Here is a 15,831-nt window from a genome sequence, read left to right on the forward strand (position 1 = left end):
AACGCAGTCATACTTTAAGTCATCACTTCTACAAACCAACTTCATAGGGATATGTTCAGTCCACAACACCCTCTTAGGGGCATAGAGTCTAGAGTTCCATGGTTTTCTTTAAATTCCACTTCTGCCTATTAAAACTGGGGTACCTTGGTCAAGTCACTGAACTTCTCTAGGTCTTAGTTTCTCATCTTTAAAACAGGGATAATAGTAGTTCTACTTCTGGGATTGTTATGAGAATTAACCTACACAATTTATGGAAGTGTTTGGAATGGACCTAGTGTATGGGTAAGCTATTACTATTACTCTTTAAAACTGCATGCTATAAAATGTTCTAAAATCATTATTATTGTATTTACTCACCTACTGAAGAGTGAAAAAAGTGAAAGTGTTAGTTGTTCATGTGTGTCTGACTCTTTGTGACCCCATGTAGCCTGCCATGCTCCTCTGTCCATGGAATTCTCCAGGCAAGAATACTGGAGTGTGTAACCACTCCCTTCTTCAGGAGGTCTTTCTGATCTGGGGATCAAACCCAGTCTCTTGCGTTGCAGGAAGATCTGAGTCACCAGGGAAGCACTCACTGCCTATGGAACATAAATTAGTAAAATGTGTCAACTAAGAGACATTCTTTGAGGTCAGTAATGCCAACGACTTGCTGTTGCTGAGGGCTCCCCATTCCACGGGTTCTGGTGCAATCCTTATGGCCCTCATCTCACATAGTCTGCACAACTCCTGAGATCCTATTCTTAACTTTGTCTGACAGAAGTGACCGCTGCCATCACAGAGGGCCAATGATTCTCTCAAAGTTACTCAGCTATAAAGGAAAGGTTTGGGTACAATTTCTCAAATCCCATACCTTTTACTGTTAATTGTATTGTAATACAATACAATGTAAGATTTATTTTCTACAAGTTATCAGTTTCCTCAGTAAAAATTGCATCTGGTTTGTACTTGTCCTGGTGCCTGTGATGGGCTGTGAAAACACTCACTCCAGTCAGGTGTAATCCAAGGAGACCAGTGAAACCTCAGCGTGACAGTTTATCAAGCCTGGGGGTGGGAGGTGCGGCGTGCCCTGTGACTGCAGAGATCGCCCGAGGCTGCGCAGAGAGAGCCTCTCCAGGTGAACCACGAAGGAGAGCTGGATGGAGGCAATTAGGGGAGGGACTCTGCAGCAGATCGCTTAGATGTAGGACACTTTTTCTTCGTACTTCCTTCAACTTCATGAAGTTTTAGGGCACCTGCCACATGCCAGGTGCCCTGTTGGATGTCAGTGGTAAAATACTACCACAGGAACACAACTGTGCATGTAGTCTTTACGGAGGTAGAGTCCAGTGGGAGAGTCAGATTTGGGGATGTTATTAAAATACACGGTGGACATGAGGCAGGCAGCTCTTCAGAGCAACTTATATGACCCATGTGACCATGGGCTTCCTGGAGACTTTGCACCAAACTGATCACAATCAGAGGGGAGAATGGGTGAGGGATGTGCTTTCCAAGAAGGGGCGCAGCTGACCTGAGGCCAGAGACAGCTCACTGCTGAGTATTTGGTGAACCCGTGCTTTATTGTCTAGACAACAAGAGGACTTGGGGACTGGACAGAGATGGAAGAGGCACACCTTGCCTCTGATTTTCAGTTTGTGGCTGTGTGGTTGGACTTTTCACAAGAGCAGGGACCCAGGAAGGCCAGCTGGCTGGAGACACTAATGGTCAGTTTCAGACAGATTGTGGTGAGGTTGGTTAGGCATTTGAAACCAGGAGCTATAGAAATCATTTCCAGTCTGAAGGAGAGCTAGTGCTCGGGCTACCTGTCTGTTTCCTTGGGCTGCTGATTCCCCAGGGTTTGTATTTTATGGTGGATGTTGGCAGTGTGGATCCTACTCTTGGCATCTGGCTTTCACGAAATCTGATTATTTTCAGATGCAGCCTGAACTTTTGCCTCCCCCACTACTTCTTGCCAACCCACTCCCACCTGCCTATTGCTCTAAACACAAGCACTGGCCATAGATCTCTGTGCTGGCATCTTGGACTTGGAAGTTGGAAAACCAAATCACTCCTCTCCTGAAGTGGAAATAAAGCATAAGTGTTGTTGGCAGCTCTATTTTTACATTTTTGGTGGTGTAGAGAAAGGTAATCTCAAGTGAATTAAAATTAGAATGGTATCCACAGCCTGCAGAGGTGAGAATTAGACTGCAACACAGTGATATTGGCCCTGACGCTGAAGCTTGGGACTGGTCATCTTCCAGTGGAGAGCCTTCCCTTCTCTTTCTGTGGTTTGTTGTAGTTTAGTGTTTTGTGTGATTCTTTGTGACCCCATGGACTGTAGCCCACCAGGTTCCTCTGTCCTTGGGATTTTCCAGGCAAAAACACTGGAGTGTGGTGCCATTTCCTTCTATATTCCCTGACTTCCATGTTGATTTTGTGAGCCGATACCTCCCCTTTTCAGTTAAGTCCAGTGAAAGATCTGTAGAAGTCTTTTTGGGTTTTGGTCCATTTATATGTTGTGTTCACAAAACACATAATCCTTATTGTAATCTTGCCTAGGATTAATGGTCACATGGCACACACTAGATTCAAATTTAGAACAATTTGACCATTTATACAGCAGATTTATATCAATAACTGCTATAATTAGCAGCCTGCGGATTTCAATGGTTTATTCTCATGAAGTTTCATTCTCACCCATGCCACTGTGGATGTCCCTAGATAGGCAGACCAAAGGTTCTCACATCTAATATTGAACAACTTCAGCCTAAGAATTGTTCACATCATCTCCACTGGACTGCTCCAGCAAGAACCAGTGATGTGATTACACATGAATGAAAAGAGAGCTGGGAGGTGAGTGTTTGGATAGGCAGTTCCGTTCTAGCCACGGTTACCACAGGAGGGGAGCATTGATTATTGGTATCTTTCCTGTCTTTACCACAGATCCCATTCAATCCACCAGGGTTCAGTGGAAAGGCAAAGGGACTGAGCTCTCCAGAGTACTGAGACTGACCTGAGGAACAAGTCAGGTGATGTTGGGTCATTGTGTACAGAAGGAGAAGTGAACCCCATTGCCTCATAAACATCTGGACACAGACAAAGATGTTCTTTGCCATGCACATGCCCTTGGTCTCCACGGTACTAGGTGGCGGGGCTGTGGGGGCTGGTGCACACCCTCGAGTACCACCTACCTCCATGCTTTTTTCCCTGTGAATGAGAGTCAGCGAAGGAAGCAACAGGTAAACATGGGGAGAAGTCAATCACACGAAATTAAAGAGCAAGGAATCAGTCATAGAATATGGACCCTGCCCTCTAAACCTGGGAGTGAGAATAACGGGCCAAGGGTTGATCTTTTATCTTCTAGCTTGCTGGTCATGTGATATCACAATAAACAGACATTTTACCCACCCCCTCCCCAATTAAAGGCCTGCTGTGCCTCATTTATGGGATCTTAGAAGAAGTGCTATAGGAGCCCAGGGTATACTTTTGGGTATGGTAGCAGCATGGGGTATCCCATGAACTTTCCAAGGTGGAGTGAATGGACTCGTGCAGACTTCAGAGGTATATCCAAGACCTGGCAACTGCCCCTAAGACACCCATTTGTACACACATGCACACACAGTCACATGCACACTATAGTCTGCTTGGACCTATATAGAAATAAACCGCCTGGCCCCTAGGGTTGTAAGCATGCCTCATAATATAGTGAAAAGAATAAAATTAGCTTGCAGAGCATTTCCTGTTTTCTTTTCAGTGCACAGAAGAATGGTGTGAGTCCTGCTCTGCTGATCTCTGAAATGGTTCTTTACCTTGAAACAACATTAAAGTCACTACTGTCTGAGAATCTAGGAGTATGTTTACAATATAATTAGCATGGTAATCAAAAGCAGTCAATGAAACATAAAAAAACCAATTACTTGTGGCTTTAAACTGTTTGCCATTAAATAATACAACTAGAAACAACAACAAATCCTCTTTTGTGATGCTTTGAGGTAAAAAAAAAAAAAAATCAATTCATCTCTGTCTGAGACTTTAGCTTATTATAGACATCTGCTGATGGCAAAAAGCCAAGACCACTATTACAAGGTTTCCACTAAAGCAAAGACATTTTTATGCTATTCACAAGGAAGAAAGGTTGATTTATTTATTTCTGGGGCAAACATCTCTGTATGTTTTTCCTTTCTGCTAGATTTTTACTTCTGAAGTATTCATAAAAATAATTGGCAGCACTCAGTCAAGAGCTGGTCTCCATTTCAGTGTTTTCTTAGGTACCCTGCCTTGAGTCGGGCCTGGTCTGGCAAGAGTCTCTCTGGGTCCAGATCATTCGCCATGATGGGGCCAACTGGGTGGGTGGCCTCACCCGGAACTGCTCCTGCACAGGGTCGGGAAGAAGACAGCAGGTGCCTAAGGGGCCTTCATGCAGACTGACAAGATGCAGTGGGTACACATGGTGGTCACTCAGCTCTATTGGCAAAGCCAATGGCACCCCTTTCCTGGCTGGTATATTCCTCGCTCCAGTGAGAGAGGAGAATTGCTTCCAATCATCAGTGGAAAGGACATGATCAGAGAGAGTGGTAAAGTTGCTTGCTGATGTCCCCAGCAAGTAAGATACTGACTCCATATCCCACACTCTTTCCACTGCATCAGACACCCTCTGGACCTGATCTGAGAGTGCTGTTCTCCTAGATGGTTACTTTTTGCAGAGGAGAGACCGTCAATAACTCATTTCCCTAAAGAGCATCCACAGCAAGAAAAATATAATTCAGGATGTTTTGTTAGCCATCAGAAGGTGACAGTCATCATTTCCTAGTTCTAAGTTTGATATATCTGCATTATTGCTCCCTTGTTGGATTTACTTTACTTATGGTCCCCAGACCATTTGCTCCTTTTTTTTTTTTCCTTTAAATACTGTAGATGGAAGCCTGACTTCTAGTTAGGCTGCTCATTTTTTGTTTATCCTGTTGCCCCATCTAATTCAACATCCATACTACTTTAAACAGATCATAATTACATCAACACCAACCACTCATTACTGGATACTAGTTTTACAAATGGGAGTGCTAGAGGTAGGTAATTCAGATTACTGGCTATGTCTTCCACCAAAAACACTGATCCCCTTAAACAAACACATCTTGCTTGATTTTACTAACATACATCAGGGCTTTCATTTGCTTTAATTTTAATTTATAAATATAAACATGCTATATATATTAAGCCATGGTAAACCAAAGTTGACTTTCCTTCCCTCACTATTAGCAATCACTCTGGGAAATAAAAACAAAATAGAAATTTCAACAAAATGAAAAGCTTAATTTTACCTTGATTGACAAGTGATTTTACTTTGGAGTTGTATTATTATCTTAAAAAATTAGATGCAGAAAATAAGGAGACTGCCTTTTTTTATCATTAAAATTTTTTTTTGCCCTTAAAGCAAACAAAACATCTACAAACTGATATCCTTCATGAACATATATTCAAAAGTTCTAAACAAAGTTTTATCAAATGGAATCCAACACTACAGTAAAAGGATCCTTACCTCATAACTATATACAACATTTAACTCAAAGTGGATCATACACCTAATGTAAAACCTACATTATGAAACTTCTAGAAGATAACAAAAAAGAAAAAAAAAATGTGACCTTGGATTTTAGTAACGACACCAAAGGCACAATCTATGGAGTATCGGAGAAATGCAAATTAAAACCAAAAGTCACTGTAAGTATGATTAGATTAAATTAAACAGTCTGACCATATGTATTAGTGATGAGAATGTAGAGGAACCAGAACTCTGCAGGTGGAAGTGTAAGGAAAAAAAGGAAGGAAGGGAGGAGGGGAGGAGGGGAGGAGGGGAGGAAGGAAATGGTACAACCATCTTGGGAAAGTTTGGCAGCTTCCTAAAATATACACCTGCTAAACGATCCAGGTTTCATCCTCAGATGTTTGGTATGTGGTGGTGTTGTCATTACCTTTTTTTTTCCCCCCATGCAGGAGGGTTTCTGTTTCATTATTCCAGCTAAGTATGAATCTGCAAGCAGTTTTTAGAGATGGAACTTTATCAGTAAGCACGCAAACACGGCAACAAAACTGCCACCAGGGGCTTCCCATTGGCCACCAAATCCACACTTGTATTTCCCTTGCTGGCTAATTCTGTGTACTTTTCTATTATCCTCAAAGTCTGAGGTCATCTCCAGTTCCTAAAGAGATCTAGTCATGGTCCTGCAATTTCATATTAGTGGCTGCATTTCAGTTTGATTAAACTGTCTTGAGCTCATGCTTTATACCAAGCTCTATAGAATGTACTGGGAACAGAGAGAATTTCATCACAGTTCTCAGTGTGGAGAAGAGCCATGTCATCCATGTCATCCATGAAATTCTAGGTCAGTCTGGATGTTCAGAAAAGGCATTCCATCAAATCTTTAGGGTATCAGCCCCTCAACATGTGCCTAATCCTACTTTAAGCTATATATTCATAGCATTCCAGCCCATTGGTTCTGCAACCCTATAACACCAAAATCAGACCAGAAGATCGTCTCATTTATCTCAACAACATAAGTAGATATGATTAGTCACATTTTCTGTAAGATGAAATTAATACTTAGAAAATTTAAAGACTGCTTCATAATCATTCTTTTAAGCATTGGTAAAATAAAATTAAGTAAAAAGTAACATATTTCTATCCTATACAATATCTGTTTTTCTGTCACTTACTGTAGATCCAAAATACAAGACACAGGGCCTAAAACATATCAGGTGCATGTTCTATGCAAGTTATAGTAATACTAGCAGTGAAACCAAGTGGATGGAAAAAATGTAATTATGCCCATAAATCCCATAGTTGTTGATGTTGTTCAGGAAGCTCAGCCAAGTCCAACTCTTTGTGACCCCATGAACACAGAATGACAGACTTCCTTGTCCTTCACTGTCTCCCTGAGTTTGTTCAGACTCTTGTCCACTGAATCAGTGATGCCATCCAATCATCTCATCCTCTGTCACCCCCTTCTCTGGTCCTCAGCCATTCCCAGCATCAGGGTCTTTTCCATTGAGTCAGTTCTTCATGTCAGGTATCCAAAATATTGGAGCTTCAACTTCAGCATCAGTCCTTCCAAAGAATATTCAGGACTGATTTCCTTTAGGATTCACTGATTTGATATCCTTGAAGTCCAAAGGACTCTCAAGAGTCTTCTCCAACACCATAGTTCAAAAGCATCAATTCTTCGGTGCTCAACTTTCTTTATGGTACAACTCTCACATCCATACATGATTAGGAAAAACCATAGCTTTGACTAGATGGACATTTGTTGGTAAAGTAATGTCTCTGTTTTTTAATATGCTGTTTAAGTTTATCATTGCTTTTCGTCCAAGGAGCAAGCATCTTTCAATTTCTTGAAAGCATTCACCATCTGCAGTGATTTTGCAGATCCAAAAATATATCCAAAAAAAAAATGTCTCTCACTCTTTCCCCATCTATTTGCCAAGTGATGGGACCGGATGCCATTATCTTAGTTGTATGAATGTTGAGTTTTAAGCCAGCTTTTTCACTCTCCTCTTCCGCTTTCATCAAAAGGCTTCTTAGTTCCTTTTCCCTTTTGGCCATGAGGGTGGTGTCATCTGCATATCTGAGGTTATTGATATTTCTCCTGGCAGCTTGATTCCAACTTGTGCTTCACCCAGCCCAGCATGTTTCATGATATGCTCTGCATAGAAGTTAAATAAGCAGGGTGACAATATACAGCCTTGGCATACTCCTTTCCCAGTTAGGAACCAGTCTGTTTGTGCATGTCTGGTTCTAACTATTGCTTCTTAACCTGCATACAGATTTCTCAAGAGGCAGGTAAGGTGCTCCGGTATTCCTATCTCTTTAAGAATTTTCCACAGTTTGTTGTGATCCACACAGTCCAAGGCTTTGGCATAGTCAGTAAAGCAGAAGTAGATGTTTTTCTGGAACTCTCTTGCTTTTTTGATGATCCAACAGATGTTGGGAATATGATCTCTCATTCCTCTGCCTTTTCTAAATCCAGCTTGAACATCTGGAAGTTCTCAGTTCACGTATTGTTGAAGCCTTGCTTGGAGAATGAGTGTGAGATGAGTGCAATTGTGTGGTAGTTTGAACATACTTTGGTATTGCCCTTATTTGGGATTGGAATGAAAACTGACCTTTCTCACTCTGTGGCCACTGCTGAGTTTTCCAAATTTGCTGGCATATTGAGTGCAGCACTTTAACAGCATTATCTTTTAGGATTTGAAATAGCTTAGCTGGAATTCTATCACCTCCACTAGCTTTGTTTGCATTGATGCTTCCTAAGGCCCACTTGACTTTAAACTCCAGGATGTCTGGTTCTAGGTGAGTGATCACAGCTTCATAGTTATCTGCTTTATTAAGATCTTTTTTTGTATAGTTCTTCCGTGTATTTTTGCCACGTCGTCTTAATATCTTCTGCTATACCATTTCTGTCCTTTATTGTACCCATCTTTGCATGAAATGTTCCCTTGGTATCTCTAATTTTCTTTACGAGATCTCTAATCTCTCTCAATCTATTGCTCTCCTCTGTTTCTTTGCATTGTTCTCTTAGGAAAGCGTTCTTATCTCTCCTTGCTATTTTTTTGGAACCCTGCATTCAGATGGGTGTATCTTTCCTTTTCCAACACATATTTTTTATATAGTGGTCCCCATCTTGAGGCTTCCTGGCTGAAACATAACTTTGCTTCTCTATGAAGGCATTTTAAGTATAGCAAGATTACCATGTCTATAGTCCTCCAAAGAAAGTAGAAATCCACCTACCAGTCTGAGTAATGCATGATAAAACAGTTTTCTAGCCACTTCTTTTAAATATTCAGATAAACACTGCAAATACTTCAAGGCCAGTTTGTGAGTTTCCTGGGAGGGTTTTGTATAATTATTGAAGATCTCCACCCAGATATCAAGCCGCATCAGTTAGATGATTTATTTCAGGGATTCATACGTAGTATAAAATAATGCAGTGTGTGTGTGTGTGTGTGTGTGTGTGTGTGTGTTTCCAAATGCCACAAGACCCATACAGTTATTTATGTCACTTTCTTTTACCGGTAGCAGTTCCCCAGGATAGTAAGCAAAGGTCCCAGAGTACCAGAAGCAAGTTTATAAGGGCACTCTGTCCCACATCAGTCTACGTGCTGGTGGGGACAAAGCCACAGCAGTCCAGCTCCAGCCCGGCTTCCGCTGAGCTCAGACCATGCTACCTTTCCTGGGGCTTTGTTCTCAACCTTGCAACTGGTTATGTTTTTTTCCCAGAGAACTCTCTTCACTTGGATCTGCAAGATTATTTCTTGCCGGTGTGTTCTCTCTCTTTCTCCCCACTGATTCCCAAAGACTGTTCTCGTTGACTCCCCCTTCAAGGCAGCTGGTAGCCAAATCCTGCAAGTTCTCTTCAGAAAAAAGGCTGAGAGCTCCCTGCTCACCTACTCAGAGAACCAGCAGTGTCAGAGCAGTGCTTACAGATGGATGCCCTGCAGAGTGGGCATGTTAGGACACTTCTACATCCTAGAGAGTCACTCTCACTGGTGGTGGGTGGTGGCAACAACATAAGTTCATCTGGAGCAGTGCTGGAGCAGAATTCTCTGAATGAACAGAGGGAATCACATGAGAATGCCCATGAACTCTGAGATGAGGGGGCAGGATGTGACCACTGCTGCACTTTTGAAACATAATTCTGCAGCTTGGCACTTTCCAAAGCCAAAGGACAACCTCCGGTGAAGGAGGAGACTGAAGAGCCCAGGAGCTGAACTAAAAGCACAAAATAAAAACTGGAAGTCTTGGTTAAGTCTCCTTGTCCTTTATAGTGTGTGGCTCAAATAGACCTTTGTGTTCTTGTCTGTTCTTGCTTGTATATAAAGAATCTGTGTTGGGATCCTTAACTGTATTAAGAAGGTACTTATGTAGCAAGATCCCAAACTCGACCCTAAAATGGAGTACATGGATAGGCCAAGGGAAGTCTATTTTCACAGTGTCTGAAAGATGGCAGGGAGAAGGAAAAAAGGCTCAAGGTACAAGGAGACTGGTCTAGCAGTCCAGGCAGAGGCAGATCATAGCCCCTGCCCATGTTCCCTGTGGATTTGGGCTGGGGTTCACAGGGTACAGTGTAGCGGGACTTAGGTTCTGCTAAAAACTAGAAGGGACACAAGGCCCTGAGTGGTGAGACCCTGAGACCCTGCCTACAAAGGGAGAAATCTTTACCACAGCACATTGAAGTCTACTCTGGGTAGAAGACAACAACAGTACTTTGGAAGTAGAGGACACATAATCGTGTATGAGGCTTGGGGACTCCTATATGGCATCAGTCAGTCAGTTCAGTAGCTGTCATGTCCCACTCTTTGTGACCCCATGGACTGCAGCATGCCAGGCCTCCCTGTCCATCATCAACTCCTGGAGCTTGCTCAAACTCATGTCCATAGAGTCGGTGATGCCATCCAGCCATCTCATCCTCTGCCATCCCCTTCTCCTTCTACCTTCAATCTTTCGCAGCATCAGGATCTTTTCAAATGAGTCAGCTCTTCGCATGAGGTGGCCAAAGTATTGGAGTTTCAGCTTCAACATCAGTCTTTCCAATGAATGTTCAGGACTGATTTCCTTTAAGATTGACTCGTTTGATCTCCTTGCAGTCTAAGGGACTCTCAAGAGTCTTCTCCAAAACCACAGTTCAAAAGCATCAATTCTTCAGTGCTCAGCTTTCTTTATAGTTCAACTCTCACCTCCATACATGACTACTGGATAAACCATAGTTTTGACTAGATGGCAGAGGATGAGGCTTTGCAAGTCTCAAGGATTTAGGGAGAACAAGTGAAGGGAGGAGTTAGGAACAATGTGAACCTGACCAACTCAGGGAGATTGTTCTTCAGTACAGTCTTCTTTTAATGGTCAAACATATCCTGTCCTTGAGAGGATTTTGGTGCACAGAACATAGGCTTGGGGATTATACAAACACAGGGCTGGGTACCTGTGCCATTTAGTTAACTTCTCTCAGCTTCAGTTTCTTCATCTTTAATACAGGAATAATACCTGCTTCTCAAAGGAGTCATAGGGAATGAAGCATCCATGCATGTGCAGAGATTAAACCATCCCTTTGGTGTTCACCCAGGGTTCAGTGAATGCTCACAGGGGGAAAACAAAGAAAAAAAAATGAATGCAGCATTCTTTGAAAGTCCCTGTTTGTTGTACTAGGATTCATCTTTCTCATTCTGCACTGACATTTCCTATAAGATTCATGGGCTTGACTTGTTTGCTGGGTATCAGGAAGTGAAATTACAGTGACCTGAAGGTCATTGTAAAGGTCCCTCCATAGTGTTTAGGTCAACAAAAAGTGATCCCCACCATGAGCAGTAGCCTTTGGGCTTTGCCTGAGAGCCTGGCTGAGCACTGAAGCAGAACAATAAAGGTTATACAGGATGATCCTGGCTCTGCCTAGAAGGGCTCTCTAATCATGCACAGGTGATTAGATACTGCACAGGTGGATGGCAGATACATTTCAGATAGGTCAATAAAGCAGAGTTGCCTTTTATTAAGGTGACTTACATAAGATTATTTCAATCATGCACTGTCTGCATTTCAGATTACATAAATATACCAACTTAGGCACCAATGTTATGCTGGATTCATTCTTGCATTCCATGGCTACTCACTGGTGCTAATCTTTACTGGATATTGTAATGATATCTAGGGATAAAACATTGAGTAAGCACCATTCCTGTCCTTTCTTCCAGTGATGAAAAAAGTGAAAAAGTGAAAGTGTTAGTCACTCAATGGCGTCCAACTCTTCAAACCCATGAACTGTAGCCCACCAGGATCCTCTGTCCATGGAATTCTCCAGGCAAGAATATGGGAGTGGGTAGCCATTCCTTTCTCCAGGAGATTTTCCTGACTCAGGGATTGAACCCAGTTCTCCTGCATTGCAGGTAGATATGAGCCACCAGGGAAGCCCTCTTCCATTGATGAGAACAGATAATTACACCAGAGTGAGATGAATGGTGGAGGGAATTTGTGTTAAGTCCATACAAGAACCACAGGGGACTTCAAAAAGTGAGGTCCCACCTGAACTGAGGTCAGAAAGACAAGTAGGAATTGGGCAGATGGAAAAGGGGGAAATGGGAAGCTCTTCATGCAATCATTCCAGATGTTCAAGCTGGGTTTAGAAAATGCAGAGGAGCCAGAGATCCAATTGCCAGTGTCTGCTGGATCATAGAGATAGCAAGGGAATTCCAGAAAAACATCTACCTCTGTTTCATTGACTATGCCAAAGCCTTTGACTGTGTGGATCATAGCAAACTGGGAAAATCTTAGAGACAGAAATACCAGACCATCTTACCTGTCTCCTGAGAAACCTGTATGTGGGCCAAAAAGCAACAGTTAGAACCTTGTATGGAACAACAGACTGGTTCAGGATTGAGAAAGGAGTATGATAAGGCTATTTACTGTCACCCTGTTCATTTAACTTCTATGCAGATGACAACTTGCAAAATGCCAGGCTGGATGAGTTACAAGCTAGAGTTAAGAATGCCAGGAGAAATTTCAATAACCTCAGATATGTGGGTGATACCACTCTAATGACAGAAAACAAAGAGGAAATAAAGAGTCTCTTGATGAGGGTGAAGGAGGAGAGTGAAAAAGTTAGCTTAAAACTCAATATTAAAAAATCTAAGATCATGGTATCTGGTTCCATCACTTCATGGCAAACAGAAGGGGAAAGGGAAGCAGTGACAGATTTCCTCTTCTTGGGCTCTAAAGTCACTATGGATGGTGACTGCAGCTGTGAAATTTGAAGGCCATTGCTTCTTGGCAGGAAAGATATGATAAACCTAGACAGTGTGTTAAAAAGCAAAGACATCACTTTGCCTACAAAGGACTGTATAGTTAAGGTTATGATCTTTCCAGTAGTAATGTATGGATGTGAGAATTGAACAATAAAGAAGACAGAGTGCTAAAGAATTGATACTTTTGAATTGTGGTGCTGGAGAAGACTCTTGAGACTCCCTTGGAAAGCAAGGAGATCAAACCAGTCAATCTGAAAGGAAATCAACCTTTTTTTTGGAAGGATTGATGCTTAAGCTTAAAGTCCAACACTTTGGCAACCTGATGTGAAGAGCTGACTCATTGGAAAAGACCCTGATGCTGGGAAAGATTAAAGGCAGAAGGAAAAGGGGGTGAGAGAGGATGAGATGGTTGGATGGCATCACTGATTCAATGGGCATGAATTTGGTCAAACTCTGGGAGATGAGGCACAGAGAAGCCTGGTGTGCTGCCGTCCATGGAGTCATAAAGAGTCAGACATGACTTGGTGACTGAAAAAATAATCATTCAATAATTACTGGTTTAGCACTTCTCTGTTGTCCTGTGCTCCAATTACAAAATGATGAATAAGACAGAACCTTTGTCCAAGGAGGCAGTGAAGGCATGTAGTCACACGTGCTTCTAAAGGGGAGGTGGAAGTTGCTAAAGAATGACCATTGTATCTCTAACCTGGTTGGCAGGGGCAGGGTGGAGGTGTATTGGGAATGTCTTAAAATGAGACTTGAATGCTTGGCAGGAATTAGGTGGTGTATGTGAACAGAACAGCATTTCAGGTGGAAGGGAGAGCATATGTGAAGGATGAGAAACTAGAAAAATGCTGGTACTTTCAAGGAAGTGAAAGAATTTCAGCCCATGTACTGCCTGGAAAGTGGAAGGAGAGGTGAGAATGGAGAAGTGAGAAGGACCTGGTCATGCCAGGCTGTGGGACTCAGGTTAGACAGGATGGACAGTTGAAAACATTTTAAGGGTGGTCATAACATTTATAGTTCAGACTGAGAAAAAGCAGAGCTTTTGGTTATGATATGGAGAATGGGTTGAAAGTGGGGCGGGAAATAACTCTCCTCTCTAGAATAGGTCTGGTGGGACCAGGGGAGCTGAGAATCCACTTAAGAGTTCATTTTAGTAACTCAGACAATGCTGCTGTGAACATCAGGAGAGGCAGTCAAAATTGAGATTACATATGAGTTATATAGGCAACATGGTAGATTGTTTTTCTCAGTAGGTTAAAGCAAGTTTTGTAACCTAAAGTTGGATATCAAAAATTATTTCTGATCAGTAGGGTAAATTCTTCCTCAACTAGCCAATTGCTTGGTCTCAGAAGGAAGAGGGTCCAGACTTCCTGGGCACAATAGGTAATATTGGCACCAACTTCCCACCTACCACATCTCCTTCTAACTTTGCTCCCATTGCAAGACTTTCTTGAGGCCCCAAATGGGCGCAAAAGTCAGGAGATGGCCTGAGACCATGACTGCCCTCAACATCAGGTTTTCAGTGGTTAGTTCCACAGAATGACTCATAAAAGGTTAAATTATCATCAAATATCATGTGAGCTGCTGAAACAAGGAACAAATAAGTCCCAACACTGGTGAAACTCAGGCTTCCTTGTGCTTCTCCCTCCAGCTCCTGATGGTCAGAACAAGGCAAGTGGCTAGGACACTGTCTTTCAGAGGTGCTGCAGTGAGGCAGGGCTCCCCAATCTCTTCAGTGAATCCAGAGGTGCTGCAGTGAAGCAGGGCTCCCCAGTCTCTTTAGTGAAGCAGGGCTCACCGTTTCTTCTAAACCCTCATCAAAGCAGCAAGGCACTGTATTTTTATCTTACTAAAGACAGTCAGATTTAAATGACATTTAAACTCTTTATGCTCAGGACTGATCAACTTAAGAGTTCTTTCCAGTTCATATGGCCATTTAAACCAAAACATGTTCCTCACAGAGATCGTTGAAGATGTCCATTCCCAGCCTCCATCATTACTTTACAAGTGGGTAGTGGGTTTTAGCCATATTGATGTAAACCAGTTCCACATCTGGACCTTAAAGCTCTCCCACCTTTACTCCAGCTGTTTCTTCTTCTTCTGTGATGAAGACACAGTGTGAACAGGGAACAAGAGTCCCACCTAACACCTTTGGACTTTGCTTAAGTAAGGAATAAGTCTTTTCTTTGTTAAACCAATGGAGTTTGGGGTTTTACTGATTAATGTGGTAGAGCACATAGAGCCTCTAATATATTCATCTTGACTCTTGCATCTTTTCTGAAGCAAATGCTCATCAGCAACTTTGAAAGTGCCCATAGTCAGGCTGCAAATGCTCTCTGTGCCCCATCTGGAAAAGGACATGATTGTGAAGAAAACTTCTTAACCTCATACAGGACACTTAGGAAGTAAAATCACAAAACTTGGATATTTTTTGAATGTGATGATGGAGAGGGGCAGAAATAATGAGATACTGCTAGATGGCAGTGTCTTGGAGAGGGGAGAATTGAGAGGCAGAGCATGTTGTATTCTGATTTGTTTTGTTTTAATTTTGTGGGAAGTGAGAAGAAATAGTCCATTCTGTGTTGGACTTGCTGATTTTAATGTACCTGTGGACATCCAAGTTGAGAATCCAGGGGAAAATTGGATATACCTAAGATGTCCTTTTCATTATAGGGGACTGGGATGCAAAAGTAGAAAGTCAAGAAACACCTGGAGTAACAGGCAAATTTGGCCTTGGAGTACAGAATGAAGCAGGGCAAAGGCTAATAGAGTTTTGCCAAGAGAACACACTGGTCATAGCAAACACCTTCCAACAACACAAGAGAAGACTCTACACATGGACATCACCAGATGACCAACACCGAAATCAGATTGATTATATTCTCTGCAGTCAAAGATGGAGAAGCTCTATACAGTCAGTGCTCAGTGCTCTTCAGTGCTCAGCTTTCTTCGACTCCAAAATCACTGCAGATGGTGACTACAGCCATGAAATTAAAAGACGCTTACTCCTTGGAAGGAAAGTTATGACCAACCTAGACAGCATATTAAAAAGCAGAGACATTACTT

The sequence above is a fragment of the Cervus elaphus genome, chromosome 33, assembly GCF_910594005.1.
Source record: "Cervus elaphus chromosome 33, mCerEla1.1, whole genome shotgun sequence".
NCBI classification, from domain to species: Eukaryota; Metazoa; Chordata; class Mammalia; order Artiodactyla; family Cervidae; genus Cervus; species Cervus elaphus.